This window comes from Hordeum vulgare, chromosome 6H (assembly GCF_904849725.1).
Source record: "Hordeum vulgare subsp. vulgare chromosome 6H, MorexV3_pseudomolecules_assembly, whole genome shotgun sequence".
Classification (NCBI taxonomy): Eukaryota; Viridiplantae; Streptophyta; class Magnoliopsida; order Poales; family Poaceae; genus Hordeum; species Hordeum vulgare.
In genome coordinates this window covers 439,219,005-439,235,224 of record NC_058523.1, presented here as the reverse complement: position 1 = coordinate 439,235,224, position 16,220 = coordinate 439,219,005, and positions in this window count along the sequence as shown.

Below are 16,220 nucleotides of genomic sequence, written 5' to 3'. Positions count from 1 at the left end.
GAGTGGGGATGAATGAGTAGAGCTAAGGAAACAGGGGCACAAAAATAAAAATCCCTTACAAGAAAGTGAGTGGGAGCTCTATAGCATTTCTCATATTTTATGTGGATGACATATTGTCGATGGGAAATGATATAGAACTATTCGAAAGCATAAAGCCCTATTTGAATAAGAGTTTTTCAATGAAGGACCTTGGAGAAGCTGCTTACATATTAGGCATCAAGATCTATAAAGTTAGATCGAGACGCCTCATAGGTCTTTCACAAAGCACATACCTTGACAAGATATTGAAGAAGTTCAATATGGATAAGGCCAAGAAGGGGTTCTTGCCTGTATTACAATGGGTGAGGTTGAGTACGACTCACCGCCCGACCACGACAGAAGATAGAGAAATGAAGAGTACCATCCCCTATGCTTCAGCCATAGGCTCTATTATGTATGCCATGTTGTGTACCAGACGTGATGTGAACCTTGCCATAAGTTTGGTAGGGAGGTACAAAAGTTATCCACAAGTGGATCACTTCACATCGGTCAAGGACATCCTTAAGTACCTGAAAAGGACTAAAGATATGTTTCTCGTTTATGGAGGTGCCGAAGAGCTCGTCGTAAAGGGTTACGTCGATGCTAGCTTCGACACAGATCTAGATGACTCCAATCACAAACCGGATATTGTATATTTTGAATGGTGGGGCAGTCAGCTGGTGCAATTGCAAGAAAAGCGTTGTGGCGGCATCTACATGTGAAGCGGAGTACATAGTTGCTTCGAAAGCAACACATGAAGGATTCTGGATGAAGGAGTTCATCACCGACCTAGGACTGATTCCCAGTGCGTCGGGCTTGATGAATCTCTTTTGTGACAACACTGGTGCTATTGCCATTGCCAAGGAGCCCATGTTTCACAAGAAGACCAAGCAAATCAAGCGCCGCTTCAACTCCATTCTTGGATACATCCAGGATGGAGATATATATATTGTTAAAGTACATACTGTTGGAAATATGCCTTAGAATCAATAATAAATTAGTTATTAATATATTTCATTGTTCATAATAATCGCTTATTATCCATGCTAGAATTGTATTGATTAGAAACTCAAATACATGTGTGGATACATCGACAACACACTGTCCCTAGTGAGCCTCTAGTTGACTAGTTCGTTGATCAAAGATGGTCAAGGTTTCCTGACCATAGGCAAGTGTTGTCACTTGATAATGGGATCACATCATTAGGAGAATCATGTGATGGCCAAGACCCAAACTATGAATGCAGCATATTGATCGTGTCGTTTTATTGCTATAGTTTTCAGCGTGTCAAGTATTTGTTCCTATGACCATGAGATTATATAACTCACTGGCACCGGTGGAATGCCTTGTGTGTATCAAACGTCACAACGTAACTGGGTGACTATAAAGGTAGTCTATAGGTATCTCCGAAGGTGTCCGTTGGGTTAGTATGGATCAAGACTGGGATTTGTCACTCCGTGTGACGGAGAGGTATCTCGGGGCCCACTCGGTAATACAACATCACACACAAGCCTTGCAAGCAATGTGACTAAGTGTAAGTCACGGGATCTTGTATTACGGAACAAGAAAAGAGACTTGCCGGTAACGAGATTGAAATAGGTATGCGGATACCAACGATCGAATCTCGGGCAAGTAACATACTGAAGGACAAAGGGAATGACATACGGGATTGCCTGAATCCTTGACACTGAGGTTCAACTGATAAGTTATTCAAAGAATATGTAGGATCCAATATGGGCATCCAGGTCCCGCTATTGGATATTGACCGAGGAGTACCTCGGGGTATGTCTACATAGTTCTCGAACCCGCAGGTGTGCACACTTAAGGTTCGGCGATGTTTTAGTATAGTTGAGTTATATGTGTGGTGACCGAATGTTGTTCGGAGTCCCGGATGAGATCATGGACGTCATGAGGGTTTCCGGAATGGTCCGGAGATGAAGACTGATATATAGGATGACCTCATTTGATTACCAGAAAGTTTTCGGGCATTACCGGGAATGTACCGGGAGTGACGAATGGGTTCCAGATGTTCACTGGGAGGGGCCAACCCACCTGGGGAAGACCATAGGCCTTCGGGGTGGCGCACCAGCCCTTGGTAGGCTGGTGGGACAGCCCAAAAGGGCCCTATGTGCCAAGGATAGAAAATCAAAGAGAAAAGGAAAAAAAAGAAGAGGTGGGAAGGAAGGGAAGGACTCCAGCTTCCAATCCTAGTTGGACTAGGATTGGAGGTGGACTCCTCCACCTCCTAGCCGGCGCACCAAGGGGGCCTTGGTCCTCAAGGCAAGCCTCCCCTCCCCTCCTCCTATATATAGTGGAGTTTTAGGGCTGATTTGAGACAACTTTTTGCCACAGCAGCCCGACCACAAACATCACGATTTTTCCTCTAGATCGTATTTCTACGGAGCTCAGGCGGAGCCCTGCAGGAGTAGATCCTTCACCACCACCGGAGCATTGTCATGCTACTGGAGAACTCATCTACTTCACCCTCTTGCTTGCTGGGTCAAGAAGGTCGAGATCATCGTCGAGCTGTACGTGTGCTGAACGCGGAGGTGTCGTCCGTTCGGCACTAGATCGAAGCGGATCGTGGGACAGATCATTGGCCGGTTCACGGGGCGGATCGAGGGACGTGAGGACGTTCCACTACATCAACCGCGTTTCTTAATGCTTCGTGCTATGCGATCTACAAGGGTACATAGATCCATATCTCCTCTCGTAGATGGACATCACCATGATAGGTCTTCGCGCGCGTAGGATTTTTTTTGTTTCCCATGCGACGTTCCCCAACACATACGAATCTGAATGTCGCAGATCCGTTGACTAAACCTCTTCCATGAGCGAAACATGATCAACACCAGAACTCTATGGGTCTTCGATTCATCACAATGTAACTAGATTATTGACTCTAGTGCAAGTGGGAGACTATTGGAAATATGTCTTAGAGGCAATAATAAAGTGGTTATTATTATATTTCCTAGTTCATGATAATTGTCTATTATTCAGGCTATAATTGTATTAACCGGAAAACGTAATACATGTGTGAATACATAGACCACAATGTGTCCCTAGTGAGCCTCTAGTTGGCTAGCTCGTTGATTGATAGATGATCATGGTTTCATGATCATGGACATTGGATGCCATTGATAACGGGATCATATCATTGGTGAACGATGTGATGGACAAGAGCCAATCCTAAGCATAGCACTAGATCATATTGTTTGTTTGCTAAAGCTTTTCTATTATCAAGTATCATTTCCTTAGACCATGAGATTGTGCAATTCCCGGATACCGTAGGAGTGCTTTGGGTGTATCGAACGTCACAACGTAACTGGGTGATTATAAAGGTGCACCAAAGGTATCTCCGAAAGTGTATGTTGGGTTGGTACGAATCGAGACTGGGATTTGTCACTCCGTGTGACGGAGAGTTATCTCTGGGCCAACTCGGTAATCCATCATCATAATGAGCTCAGTGTGACTAAGGAGTTAGTCACGAGATGATGTGTTGCAAAACGACTAAATAGAGTTGCCGGCAACGAGATTGAACAAGGTATAGGGATACCGACGATCGAATCTTGGGCAAGTATCATACTGGTAGACAAAGGGAATTGCATACGGGATTGATTGAGTCCCCGACATCGTGGTTCATCCGATGAGATCATCGTGGAACATGCGGGAACCAACATGGATATCCACACCCCGCTATTGGTTATTGACCGGAGAGGTGTCTCGGTCATGTCTGTATGGTTCCCGAACCCGTAGGGTCTACACACTTAAGGATCGATGACGCTAAGGTTATTATGGGAATAGGATACGTGATTACCGAAGGATGTTTGGAGTCTTGGATGAGATCCCGGATGTCACGAGGAGTTTCGGAATAGTCGGGAAGTAAAGATTCATATATATTAAGTGGAGGGTTTGATCACCGGAAGAGTTTCGGAGATTGTCGGTAATGTACCGGGACCACCGATAGGGTTCCGGGGGTCCACCGTGAAGGGCCACCAGCCCCAAAAGGCTAAGTGGGCCAAGAGTGGAAGGGAACCAGCCCCTAGATGGGTTGGTGTGCCTCCCACTCCAGCCCCAGGCGCACAAGAGGAAGGGTGGGCTAACCCTAGGCATGGTGGGCTTGCCTTGGGTGGCAAGCCACCCTAGGGCGCCGCCTCCTCCTCCACTTGGCCGCCGACCCTCTCCCATCTAGGGCTGCCGCACCACCTAGGGTGGAAACCCTAGGGGTGGTGCACCCTCCTCCCTCTCCTCCTATATAAACCCAAGGGTTTGGGGCTGCTAGACACAAGTTCTTCCACCTCCAAGGAGCAGCCCTACCTCTCCTCCTCCTCGTCCTCCGTAGAGCTTGGCAAAGCCCTGTGAGAGTACCACGCAACTCCACCTTCACCACGCCGTCGTGCTGCCAGAGCTCTCCCTCAACCTCTCCTCTCTCCTTGCTGGATCAAGGCGTAGGAGACGTTATCGTGTTGTACGTGTGTTGAACACGGAGGCGCCGTTGTTCGACGCTTAGTTCAAGAATCAACCGCGATCTGAACCGCTACGAGTACGACTCTATCAACCGCGTTCTAGTAACGCTTCCGCTTAGCGATCTTCAAAGGTATGAAGATGCTCTACCCCATTGCTTGTTGCTGGTTTCTCCTAGATAGATCCTTGTGTTGGAGATCACCTCACCCCTTCTAGGTCCTGGGTCTAAGCCCATCTTGATCACGATTGACGACTCGCCATGAACCTGACCCGACCCAATAGGCCCCAACATTAGGCCCCATATTGACTTGAATTTGTTCATGCCAATAAACCTTTATTTTTGACCATGGCGACTCACATGGAATCTCTGACTTGGCTTCTTAAAAAGTGACGAGCCGCCAATCTTCATGCTTCGTCCAATTCACCAGATTACTTACGGACGACGTCATCTCCCTCATAATTTCAGGGATCTTAGTGGCGTCATCTCAACGGATCTTCTGACTTTATCCTATCAACCTGAAAATCCAGGCGCCATCATTTGCGATTTTTAATGTGCCTCCGCGACTCCCGCGCTTGCCGTTCCAGTTTCGGCCTCGGGTCTTTAAATAGTCGCAGGGGGTCCCTTACATGCGTCTGCACCTTCGCTCCACTTCTTCTTCCTCCTCGAGCTCGTGCTACGGAACGCTCTGCCATCACAGAGCTTCCTCTTCGGATCTGCCACTCCCCGGATCGGTCCTACGTGATACTCGGTGCAAATCTCACCGGGCCACCTCCGCGAACGTCTGCATTTATTAGGTAAGTCTATTCTCCCTCGTAAATCTGGTTCACAGATTACCCATTGTTCTTAGGGCGGCGCTAGAGCTCTTCAAGCATCCGTACATCACGCCATTACCCTCATATGCATTTATTTGAATCCCGTAGTTTAGTGGAAGACCATGGTAGATCCGTTAATAGTTTGAAGTAGATCTGTTGCTCCCTTTATTGCTTCGCAAGATCACCTCATGGATTTTACAGTGCTCCTGTATCCTCAATGTTCTTGAATTTGTGAATTATTTTCCTTTTTAGGGCCACCCATAGATCCATAATTTCTGGCACCCTGTTGAAAATGTGTTTGCCTCAGATCAAGCAAACTTTCTAAGGAAGACTTAAAATGTAACCCGTCCTTAGGTTGCGGTGAGTCATAATTTCTGTTTAGATGTCTCCTCCATCACTTGTTGGCGAGTTAATACTTCTATAAATCCCTACGACCTGCCAATCGCCTTTATGCATATTTTTGTCCCTGTCTCTTGAGTTTTGCGGCCATGGGTACTATCTCAAAGAGTAATTGGTTGCCATCAGAGGTCAGCGACACCGTCCTTGAAGATTTTGTAAAGGTGGTAACTCTAGCACCATAGGAAACAATCGGTTGACGAACCACCTTAGGAGAGCGACGTCCATAACCCGCCAGTGGGGAGGTGGTGGTCTTTACTGATCATATTGATCGGGGCTTCACACCGCCAGGCTCAAAATTCTCCAGAGACGCCTTGCACTTTTTTAACCTACATCCCCAAGACTTAGGCCCAAACTCCATCACCAACCTCTGTCAATTCCAAGTATTTTGTGAAGCTTACTTGCAAATAGAACCTACCGTCCACCTATTCAGGAAATTCTTCTACTTGAACCGCCAAACTGAGTTCACCGACGGCCCGTGCCTAGAACTTGGTGGGGTCAACATTCAGAGACGACGAGAATGCGGGTTCCCGACTGCTGCTCTACCTAGTCACCCCAAAGGTTGGGGGAAGACTTGGTTTTATTGCGGCGACACTACTCTAATCACTGAGAACCCCTTACCAGGTTTTAGGCAGGAACGTCTTCGTATGGATTTTAAGCTGCCCGAGAAGCTGACTGATGAGGAAGAAGCTTCACTTGCCCCTGTCTTTGCAAAGCCGAGGGCCTTGACCGCCAACGGCCTTACTGGCGTCGATTTGATCCGCTGCTGGGTGGAGTGGCGGATAATGCCTTTGAGCCACCGGGGTGGTTTAATGTGCGAATACAATGGCGACTTAAACCATCCGCAATGCTTCTACAACATCATGCTTGAAGAGGTAGATATTGTCAATATTGTGAAGAAACTGTGTGGCGAACCACTTGAGACTTGCTCCAAGATTGGTTTAAAACCATTCTTCCTCTCCAACCCGTCTCCAAAGGTGAAATAACTCAACTCGCATGTCTTGCTTTTTTATAACTTTGAGCCTGTTTCTCACCCGGGTTCCAATTATGTTAATCATAAGAACTCGCCTTTCTAGAAACTAAGACCGAAAACCGCTGTCAAGAAAGTGCCGACGAAAACTGCCCCAAAGAAGAAAACCAAGGGCAAAGCCGCCATAGTAGAGTCATCCGTTGTGGGCGAATCTCGGTCCGCAGAGGAACACTCAGAAGTAAATGCTTTTGTCCTCCGTATTCTAACACGACATGTACTCAAGCGTTCTTGTTTCCGTTTATAGGATGATGACATGGAGATCCAAGATGAAGACATCGAAGTAATTTCCATTTCTTCCGACTCAAATTCTTCTCCTCCTAGGCCGGCAAGGCGAGTCAGTAGAAAAGTTCCCCTGTCTCAGCCTGATGCTCATCTGGATCCTGATTTCCTTTTGAAGAAGGCGAGTTTCACACCAAAACGTCACACTCGAAGCTATTCTGGTGATCTCTTGTCTGGGTTGCCCGAGAAAACGGTCGGTCGCAAGCGATAGAGCGAGGTATGTTTTATATTAAATGTCCTTTCCTGTGCGGCCGATTCTCACGACTTACACAATCTTTTGAATCTTATGTCCAACAGGTTTCACCTCCTTCATCTGGCGACTCAGCTGCTTTGGCTCTTCCCCCTTTAATTCGCCTCCACGGGTAAGTCCATTTGTCAACATGTTCTTTGGACGCAAATCTTTCCATTTTAACATAATTACCACCCTTTGTAGGGCTCAAGCCAAAAAGAGAAGAACCGGCGAGTGATCATCCATTCCGAAGGCGGCTGAGAAAATGGGAATAAGCACTTCCATCCCAAAAGCTCAAGATGAGCCGGCTGAGACTCACGTGGAAGCTCCTGACGATCTCCTTGATATTCAAGATGAGCTACCGATCCCACAGAAGGAAGCAGCTGAGAATCTCACTCCGCCAAGCCCTCAAAAGGCGGCTAAAGACATGACACCTCATCCAGATCCAGTCTTCATTATTCGAACAAGCTATTCTAAACCTGCATCCGCAGTGTTGACCGAGCATATGCCCAAGGATGCCGCAATCCTTATAGAGAAGGGCATGACCAAGTTGAAGATTCCCGATATTGAGAAGCTAGAGTTTGATGAAACATTCTGGCTATTTGAGTCGCCTGGAGGTGAGTCACGAAATGGAAAAAACCCTGGTTAATATGATGAAGAAAAACATGAGGTATGATACCTGCTATCCTCCTTCACATGTACTCCCATTAGCCCTTGAAAAGGCGAGTCATCTTTGATGAGTCGGAGTTTTGTGACGAGCTTTGTAGAGAGCTTCAACCTGTAGCCCCCGAGGGCCGGGTCATCTTGTTGAATATGAGACGGGTCTTCTGTGTAATTTGAACAAAACTTCATCCTGTAGCCCCCAAGGGTCGGGTCATCTTTTTGAAGATGAGCCGGGTCTTCTGTTTAAATTGAACAAAACTTCAACGTGTAGCCCCCAAGGGTCGGGTCATCTTTTTGAAGATGATCCGAGTGTGTAGTTTTAAATTGAAGAAAGCTTCAACCTGTAGCCCCCAAGGGCCAGGTCATCTTTTTGAAGATGAGCCGGGTCTGTAGCTGAAATTGAAGAAAGCTTCAACCTGTAGCCCCCAAGGGCCGGGTCATCTTCTTGAAGATGAGACGGGTCTTTGCTTTAATGTAGTGCCATGGAAAATTTGAATCATACATTAGCCCCCAAGTGTCAGGGATATTGCTTGCAATCTGCATGAAACTTGTCATAAATGTCTGGTTTTTTGTAGGAATCGTTGATCCAGGCCGACTCAACCGTGTCAGGCTTGAAGCAAAGCTTAGCAGAGGAACAAGACGACCGAGCTAACTTTGAAGAAAAACTCCGCCTTCAACTGATTGATATTGAGAAAATGAAGGTGGATCACAAAGAGTTTGAAGAAAAAGCCGAGGCTGAGCGAGCCGCCTTGCTGAAAAGGGTCGAACAAGCCGAAGAACAAATGAAGGTTGCCATGTAGGAACTGTCTGGGCTGAAACTTCATATCTCCAAGATGGCTACTGTTGTGTTCGGTAAGTGTCCTCCACTGTCCTTATTTGTAAAGCGATGCTTTAAGACACTTTGGCGACTTATGACTGTGTATCCTTGCTGCAGGTCCTCGATCCGCCAACCTCCATGATGATTGTGTGTTGAAGCTAAAGGCAATATACACTTTAACAGAACAACTATATGCCGCCGGCGTGATGACTATTAAGGCTGTCATGGGCGACAAGGAGCCCATGAAGACAATCAAGTATATGTTGGGGTGCTTTTCCACCATGCCAAAGCAGATTGAAGAATTGAAAAGATCAGCTGCCCGGAAAGGAGTACTAACCACCCTGAGCTGATGCTTGACTTACGCTCCAGAGCTTAAGCCGGAGGAGATAACTGGCGGGTTTCTAGAATACAAATACGATGGGTTATAATTTACTCAAGAGGATTATCATCGTTGTGTGAAGGAATCTTGCCTAGCGGCGACTCAACTGGCAGCCAGTCTGGACTTAACCAAGTATCAGCCAGCTTATAACGAGAACAAGAAACATGTCACTCCACCCTCTTTTGAAATCACAGTTCCGACTCTGCAGTGTCGTAAGCACCTTTTTGACTCTGATGCTGACCCGTCCACCATCTTGACCAACGAGGATGAGTTCCACGCCTTAACCAATTGCAATCGGACAATGGGAGACTTACAGATCTAAGACGGCGAAAGCTCGACGCAGGCACACCCGGAGGCGGCTTGAATCAAGGTGTTACTCGAAGACTGTCCATGGAGATTGACCCAGGAGATCCAATTCTGGATCATGTAAAATTTTGTGGCCTTCTGAGCCGTGTAATAAGTTAGAGATGAAAACAATATTGTCTTGCACTGTACCTTTTGTTGACTCTGAAGTCTCACCCTTTTGAGAATATAAGCCGCCTTACTAGGCGTTTTGTTGTGTCTTCATCAAAGTAATTATGCTTCATGTGATCATATAAGAATATTGAGCCGACTCAATGAGACGCGACGCGTAGTCATGAGTCTTGAAAACTCTTAACTGTACCACAAAGATACCTTGTAGTCATAAAGTGTGCTGGCTCGAGGAGTCGCGGCAGGGAAGGACGAGTTTGCAAGGCTCTAGTGCTACCCAAGAGAGGCTTTTGCAAGAGCCTTAGTTGTTTAGACCAGCTGATCAGGCACGAGTCAAGCTTCAGTGAAGCAGGTTCAGTGAACCCATGGTTTGTCTGTTTTCCATATGCCGGCTCCCGCAAGCACCCTTCATGTTTTAACCAAGGCGAGTTCAGGGTCCAAAACTGGATTGACTCGCCAAGAGTACATGGGACCATAGGGCGAGTTGCTAAACATACAGTCCAGTATAACCATTGTAATGCGTTAATTTTTCGCTAGCCAGGAGGGTATTCAGGCTGAACTTAGTGAGTAGAAGCCCCCAAGTGACGTATGATTAGGGAAAATTCGGACATAGGATTGCAGAAGCGTTTACGCTCTTACTGCAAAATGACTTGGGAACTAGTAGCCCCCAAGTAAGCCGGCTTAATTCTCATAATCTTATAAGACGCCCATGTTTGAACCGTGCAACATGGCAACTTTGGTCCTCTGTGGCTTACCAATATCCAGTTTTGAAATAAGTGCAGCATCGCGACTTATGCTCTTTTATACTGATAGCGTCCATGCTTGGACGTCTTGTGAAATAATAAAGACTCATGCTTTCAAGAAGCTGAAAGTGTAGAGACCCCGAATTTTGTGGGCGCCGACTTTATTGCTATATATGTAAATAGAGTACAAGAACAAAACTATGTACAATGATAAGGAGCCAATGGCTCTAAGTATAATAAGGCCACAAGTGGGCAATGTTCCATGGCCGGGTTGTTTCTACCTCTGACGTTGGCCTATCGGGACGAAGGTCCACCAGGTAGTAAGAACCATTATGAAGACTTTTGCTGACGACAAAAGGTCCTTCCCATCGGGGTGATAATTTGTGCATACCAGTATGATCTATAATCAATAGAAGCACTAAGTCACCTTCCTGAAACACCCGGCTTCTGACTCGGCAGCTATGATAGTGTCGCGGGTCTAGCTGGTAAATCACCGACCGTGCCGCGGCTAAGTCACGCTCCTCCTCCAAAGCATCCAATGAATTTTGACGCGCCAGCTCATTGTCCTCCATAATATAAGAGGCAAATCGCGGAGAGTCATGCCTGATGTTACTTGGTAAGACCGCCTCAACTCCGTAGACCAAGAAAAAGGCGTGTAACCAGTGGACCTGTTAGGGGTAGTCCTTATGCTCCAAAGTACTGAAGGAAGCTCTTCAACCCAACAACCCGGGGTGCTCTCTAGAGGAACCATGAGTCGGGGATTGATACCACCCAAGATTTCTTGATTCACTCTTTCCGCGTGTCCATTGGATTGGGGATGTGCAACTGCAGAAACATCAAGCCGGATGTGCTCCTTTTCACAAAATTCTTACATGGCTCCTTTGGATAAATTAGTACCATTATCAGTGATGATACTATGAGGATACCCGAAGCGAAAAAATTCTTGCATGGCTCCTTTGAATCGATTGTGGGTTTCTTGAGTGGGGTCATGTCCGTCGGGTCAATATTGGCTTCATGAAACTTGAGTTCCTTAGCAGCGCAAGCCGACTCAGGATAAGCGGCATCTCCTTCTTCGCACTTGTGGGATATCTTCCAATCTCCACTTATCGTGATGGTTCCTCTAGGGCCTGGCATTTTGAGCTTAAGGTAGACATAACATGGTCGGGCCATGAAGCTGGCGTAAGCCGACCGACGAAACAACGCATTATAAGGGCTCTTGATCTTGACCACCTCGAACATGAGAGACTCCCTCCTATAGTTATACTCGGTACCAAAAGACACATTGAGTTTAATCCGCCCAACAGGATATGCCGACTTACCCGGGACGATGCCGTGGAAGACCGTGGAGGAAGGCATCAAGTCGCCTTTAAATAAATTCATTCTTCAGAACATGTCATAGTATAGGATGTTGATACTACTGCCACCGTCCATGAGGACTTTGGAGAGGGTGTAGCTCCCACCTATGGTGCCACAACCAATGCCAAGTCGCCAAGGTTATCAACCCGAGGCGGGTGGTCCTTGCTACTTCTCAAACAACAGCGCCAGAAATTGACATGTTGACGGAGACTTGCTTGCGTTGGTTTTTCCCTTGAAGAGGAAAGGGCGATGCAGCACAGGACCAGTAAGTATTTCCCTCAGTTTGAGCACCAATGTATCAATCCAGTAGGAGAATTTCGTCAAGTCCAGAGTACCTGCACAAACACAAAAGAGCTTGCACCCAACGCTATAAAGGGGTTGTCAATCCCTTCAAGATTGATTGCAAAGTGAGATATGAAGGCGGAAAGTGCAACGAAGAAAAAGAGTAAGGCTAAAAATATGGTGTGAAGTAGACCCGGGGGCCATAGTGTTCACTAGAGGCTTCTCTCAAAATAGAAAATATTACGGTGGGCGAACAAATTACTGTCGAGCAATTGATAGAACCGCGCAAAGTCATGACGATATCTAAGGCAATGATCATACATATAGGCATCACGTTCGAGACAAGTAGACCAATACTTTCTGCATCTACTACTATTACTCCACAAATCAACCGCTATCCAGCATGCATCTAGTGTATTTAGTTCATGACGAACAGAGTAACGCCTTAAGCAAGATGACATGATGTAGAGGGATAAACTCAAACCAATGATGAAAACCCCATCTTTTTACCCTTGATGGGAACAACACGATGCGTGCCTCGCTACCCCTGCTGTCACTAGGTGAGGTCACCACATCGTATGAACCCAAAACCAAGCACGTCTCCCATTGCAAGAATCATAGATCAAGCTGGCCAAACAAAACCCACAACTCGAAGAGAATTACAAGGATATGAAATCATGCATATAAGAGATGAGAAGAAACTCAAATAAGATTCATAGATAATCTGATCATAAATCCACAATTCATCGGATCTCGACAAACACACCGCAAAAGAAGATTACATCGGATAGATCTCCATGAAGATCATGGAGAACTTTGTATTGAAGATCCAAGAGAGAGAAGAAGCCATCTAGCTACTAGCTATGGACCCGTAGGTCTATGGTGAACTACTCACGCATCATCGGATAGGTCATGGTGTTGATGAAGAAGTCCTCCATATCCGAATCCCCCTTTAACTGGGCACCAGAACGTGCCCCAGATGGGATATTGCGGAGACAGAAGCTTGCGGCGGTGGAAAAGTACTTTCGATGATCTCCTGATTTTTTCTGGGATTTTAGGGAATATAAGCGGAAGACCTAGGGCAGAGGAGGCCCAGGGAGCCCACAAGCCTGGGAGGCGCGGGCCCCCTTGGCCGCGGCTAGGGGGCTTGTGGGGTCCCTGGTGGCCCCCTGCCTTGGTTCTCAAGCTTCCCGATCTTCTTGTGTTTCGGAAAAAATCTTTTTGGAAGTTTCGTTCTGTTTGGACTCCATTTAAAATCCTCCTATGAAAGGGGTCAAAAACACAGAAAAAACAAGAACTAGCACTTGGCACTGAGTTAATAAGTTAGTCCCAAAAAAGATATAAAAGGCATACAAAACATCCAAAGTTTGACAAGATAATAGCATGAAACCATCAAAAATTATAGATACGTTGGAGACGTATTAGTCCTCCCCACTCCAGGTAACAGGCTGCTCAGACCAGTTGAGATACCTGGGAAGCACCGGCTCAGCTATGCTGATGGTTCTCTGCTTAACCTTCTTGTCCCTCTTGCAGGCATTAGTGGTAAGCACGTGATACTGCCCGCTATTCAACTGCTTGGAGTTGTTTTGGAAGCCGTTGTTGTAATTCTGCTGCTGAGAGCCGCCTGGGTGAAGCTGTTGCTGAAAACCACCCTGGGCATTATATTGCTGGTTACTCTAGACCAGGTACTGCCCAGCGTTGGAGTGTGACCCGCCCTATGGACCAGGGTTGGGACACCCGCCAAATGGATTCCCGTGTGAGCCGCGTGATCCAAATTGGTCTGGGTGTCCGCCACTACTCCCTCCTTGGCTGTTCTTGAGTGCCTCAGCACGAAACTCCTGCATCACATAGCAATTTTCCCAAAATGAGTGGTGGGACCCTCTGATGTGGTATGTTGTGGACACGAGCCCTTGAGCATCTCCTTATAGTTAAGTGGCCTTTTCCCACTGAAACCCCTTTTCTTGTGCCACTGATTCCCGGTCTCGGTGTTAGTATTGGCGACGAAATCAATTACACCTTCCTGCTGCCTTTTCTTCCCTTGGCTCGTGGGGTTGTAGTTGTTTTGTCCGTGTGCGTGAGATTGGCTTCTGGATGACTCCCCCTTTTTGGCATTGCCGAGTTTATCATCGTCCTCCCAGGGATCTTTGGTATCGTCTGACTCGGCGTATCTAGTTAGGGTGTCCATCAACTCGCCCATATCCTGCACCTTTCGCTTGAGTCACCCAAGCTTCAACACCAAGGGCTCGTAGTGACAGTTTTTCTCCAAGATCACCATGGACTGAGCCTCCGTGATACCATGCGATGAATGGATTACCTCTGCAACCCGCTGTGTCCAATGATGGACCGACTCGTCTGGACATTGGACATAGTGCTGTAGGTCGACAATAGTCATTGGTCTCTTGAATGTTCCTCTGAAGTTCTTGACAAAATGTTCCTTCAACTCGGCCCAGGTGTTGATGGAGTTGGCGGAAAATTCTTCAGCCAATTGTGCGCCGTCCCTTCAAGCGTCATTGTAAAGTACTTGGCACACACGGCATCGCTAACGTCGAGCATGTCCATCGCAAGCTCGTAACTCTACCCATGCTCCTAGCTCAAGGTAAGGTGTGTAGTTGGGAACCTTGTGCGGACCCTTAAAGTCCTTGGGCATACGCTCATTGCGGAGGGCGGGTGACAAACAGGGTATCCCTATGTTCCTGCCACCCGACTCACCGTGCGCGGGGCAGGCGGCACATAAGCCTGATAGCCTTGACCCGCCGCGGCTGCCGCCTCCTCTAGACGGGCGGCTTGTGCTGCATCCACAAGGTCCTGGTCATGCGTATCTGGCAGCCCGGGCGGGTTGGTATGCGGGTCTCGACGCTGTTCACTGCTAGACACTGCGGGCGGGTCGTCATGACGGCTCCTGGTATGACTTGCGTGAGGCGTAGAGTGCAGCCGATCACGATTATACGAGTACTGCCCCTATTGGACCACCACCGTTTTCAACATCTCGATGGTGTTCCTTGCCTCCACCTCAGCTAGGGAGTTTCCATGGATGGGAAGAGACTCTATGTTGCGGGTTGCAACCAACACATTGTTGGCGGGGTTAGAAAAGTGACCCTGCGGCATCTGGAAGCGTGGCGGCTGGGCTGGCGTCGGCTGAGGCGACTGTAGATTGGGCGGCGGCTGAGCTGGGTCAACCTGCTGAGTGACTGGCCATGGCTGGTTAGGTTCCATCCGAGGGGTATGTGGGCTGTCCAAGAGTCGAGTAGGGTTTAGATCGACCGGTAGACGATTGCGATGCCTCCTCTGGTGGACCGCATCGGAAGTGCGCTGTTGTCGTTCAAGCCGCCATCCCTGAACCCTTAGCCGTTGAGTATCCGCAGCAATATGGTCCTGTTGGCTTGCATCATGATGGCCTCGACTTCGATCTCGTGCTGGATCTTGGCCATATCCTCCCTCAGCTTTGCCAATTCGGTGTTGATCCCTTCTTGGTTCTCCGCGGTCACGGGAATCGCCGTAAGTTTAGACATCCCTGCCACTAGATCCGCCACGGCTTTAGCGGGCTTCTTCCCTGACTCGCTGGCTCCATTGTTGCCCACTGCGGTCGGCTGAGCCACCGCAGCTCCTGCCATGTAGATGGCAACCTGGTGACAGGGTTCTTGGAAATCCTCGGAAATTGCCGCCTCGGGCAATCCCCCAAGCCGCCCTTCGTGGAGAGGGTAGATTGAATCTATGTCGCCAATGGATGACTCGTCGTCCGAGTTCACAGGGGTGTTCTCCTGGATCACCGGCTCATCCGTCAGGTCGATCCCCTGCGTAAAACCAATGAAGGCATGGCGTGTCCTGACCTGACGTTTGGCGGATTGGGCGAATCGAGCCGGCTCGACGATGTCGGTGAAAGTGTCTGGCTCAGGTACGGGAACCCCAAACTTGCCAATGAAGACGTGAATCTTGCCGAAGGGGACCCTGTACCCAGAGTCGATTGAATCGGCGTCAGGCCCCCACTAAGAGTTGTCGATGTAGTACTTCTCGCGATGACTCTTAGTCATGAGGTTGACCGCATAACTCCCAAACCCTGGAAGGGCTCCCTTTGAGAATTCAACTCCACCGTGCGGTTGCCCCATGGTGGGCGCCAACTGTCGTGGTTTTTTCATGGCAAATGTCCTTGTGAAAGGACTTAGAGATGGAGCCATCGCACCTTGGTGGCGACTCAAAGGGGTTAAGCGGAAGCGAGACTCAGATTTACCCAGGTTCATCCCGTCCGATGGAGGTAAAAGCCTACGTCCTGCTTTGTGTATATT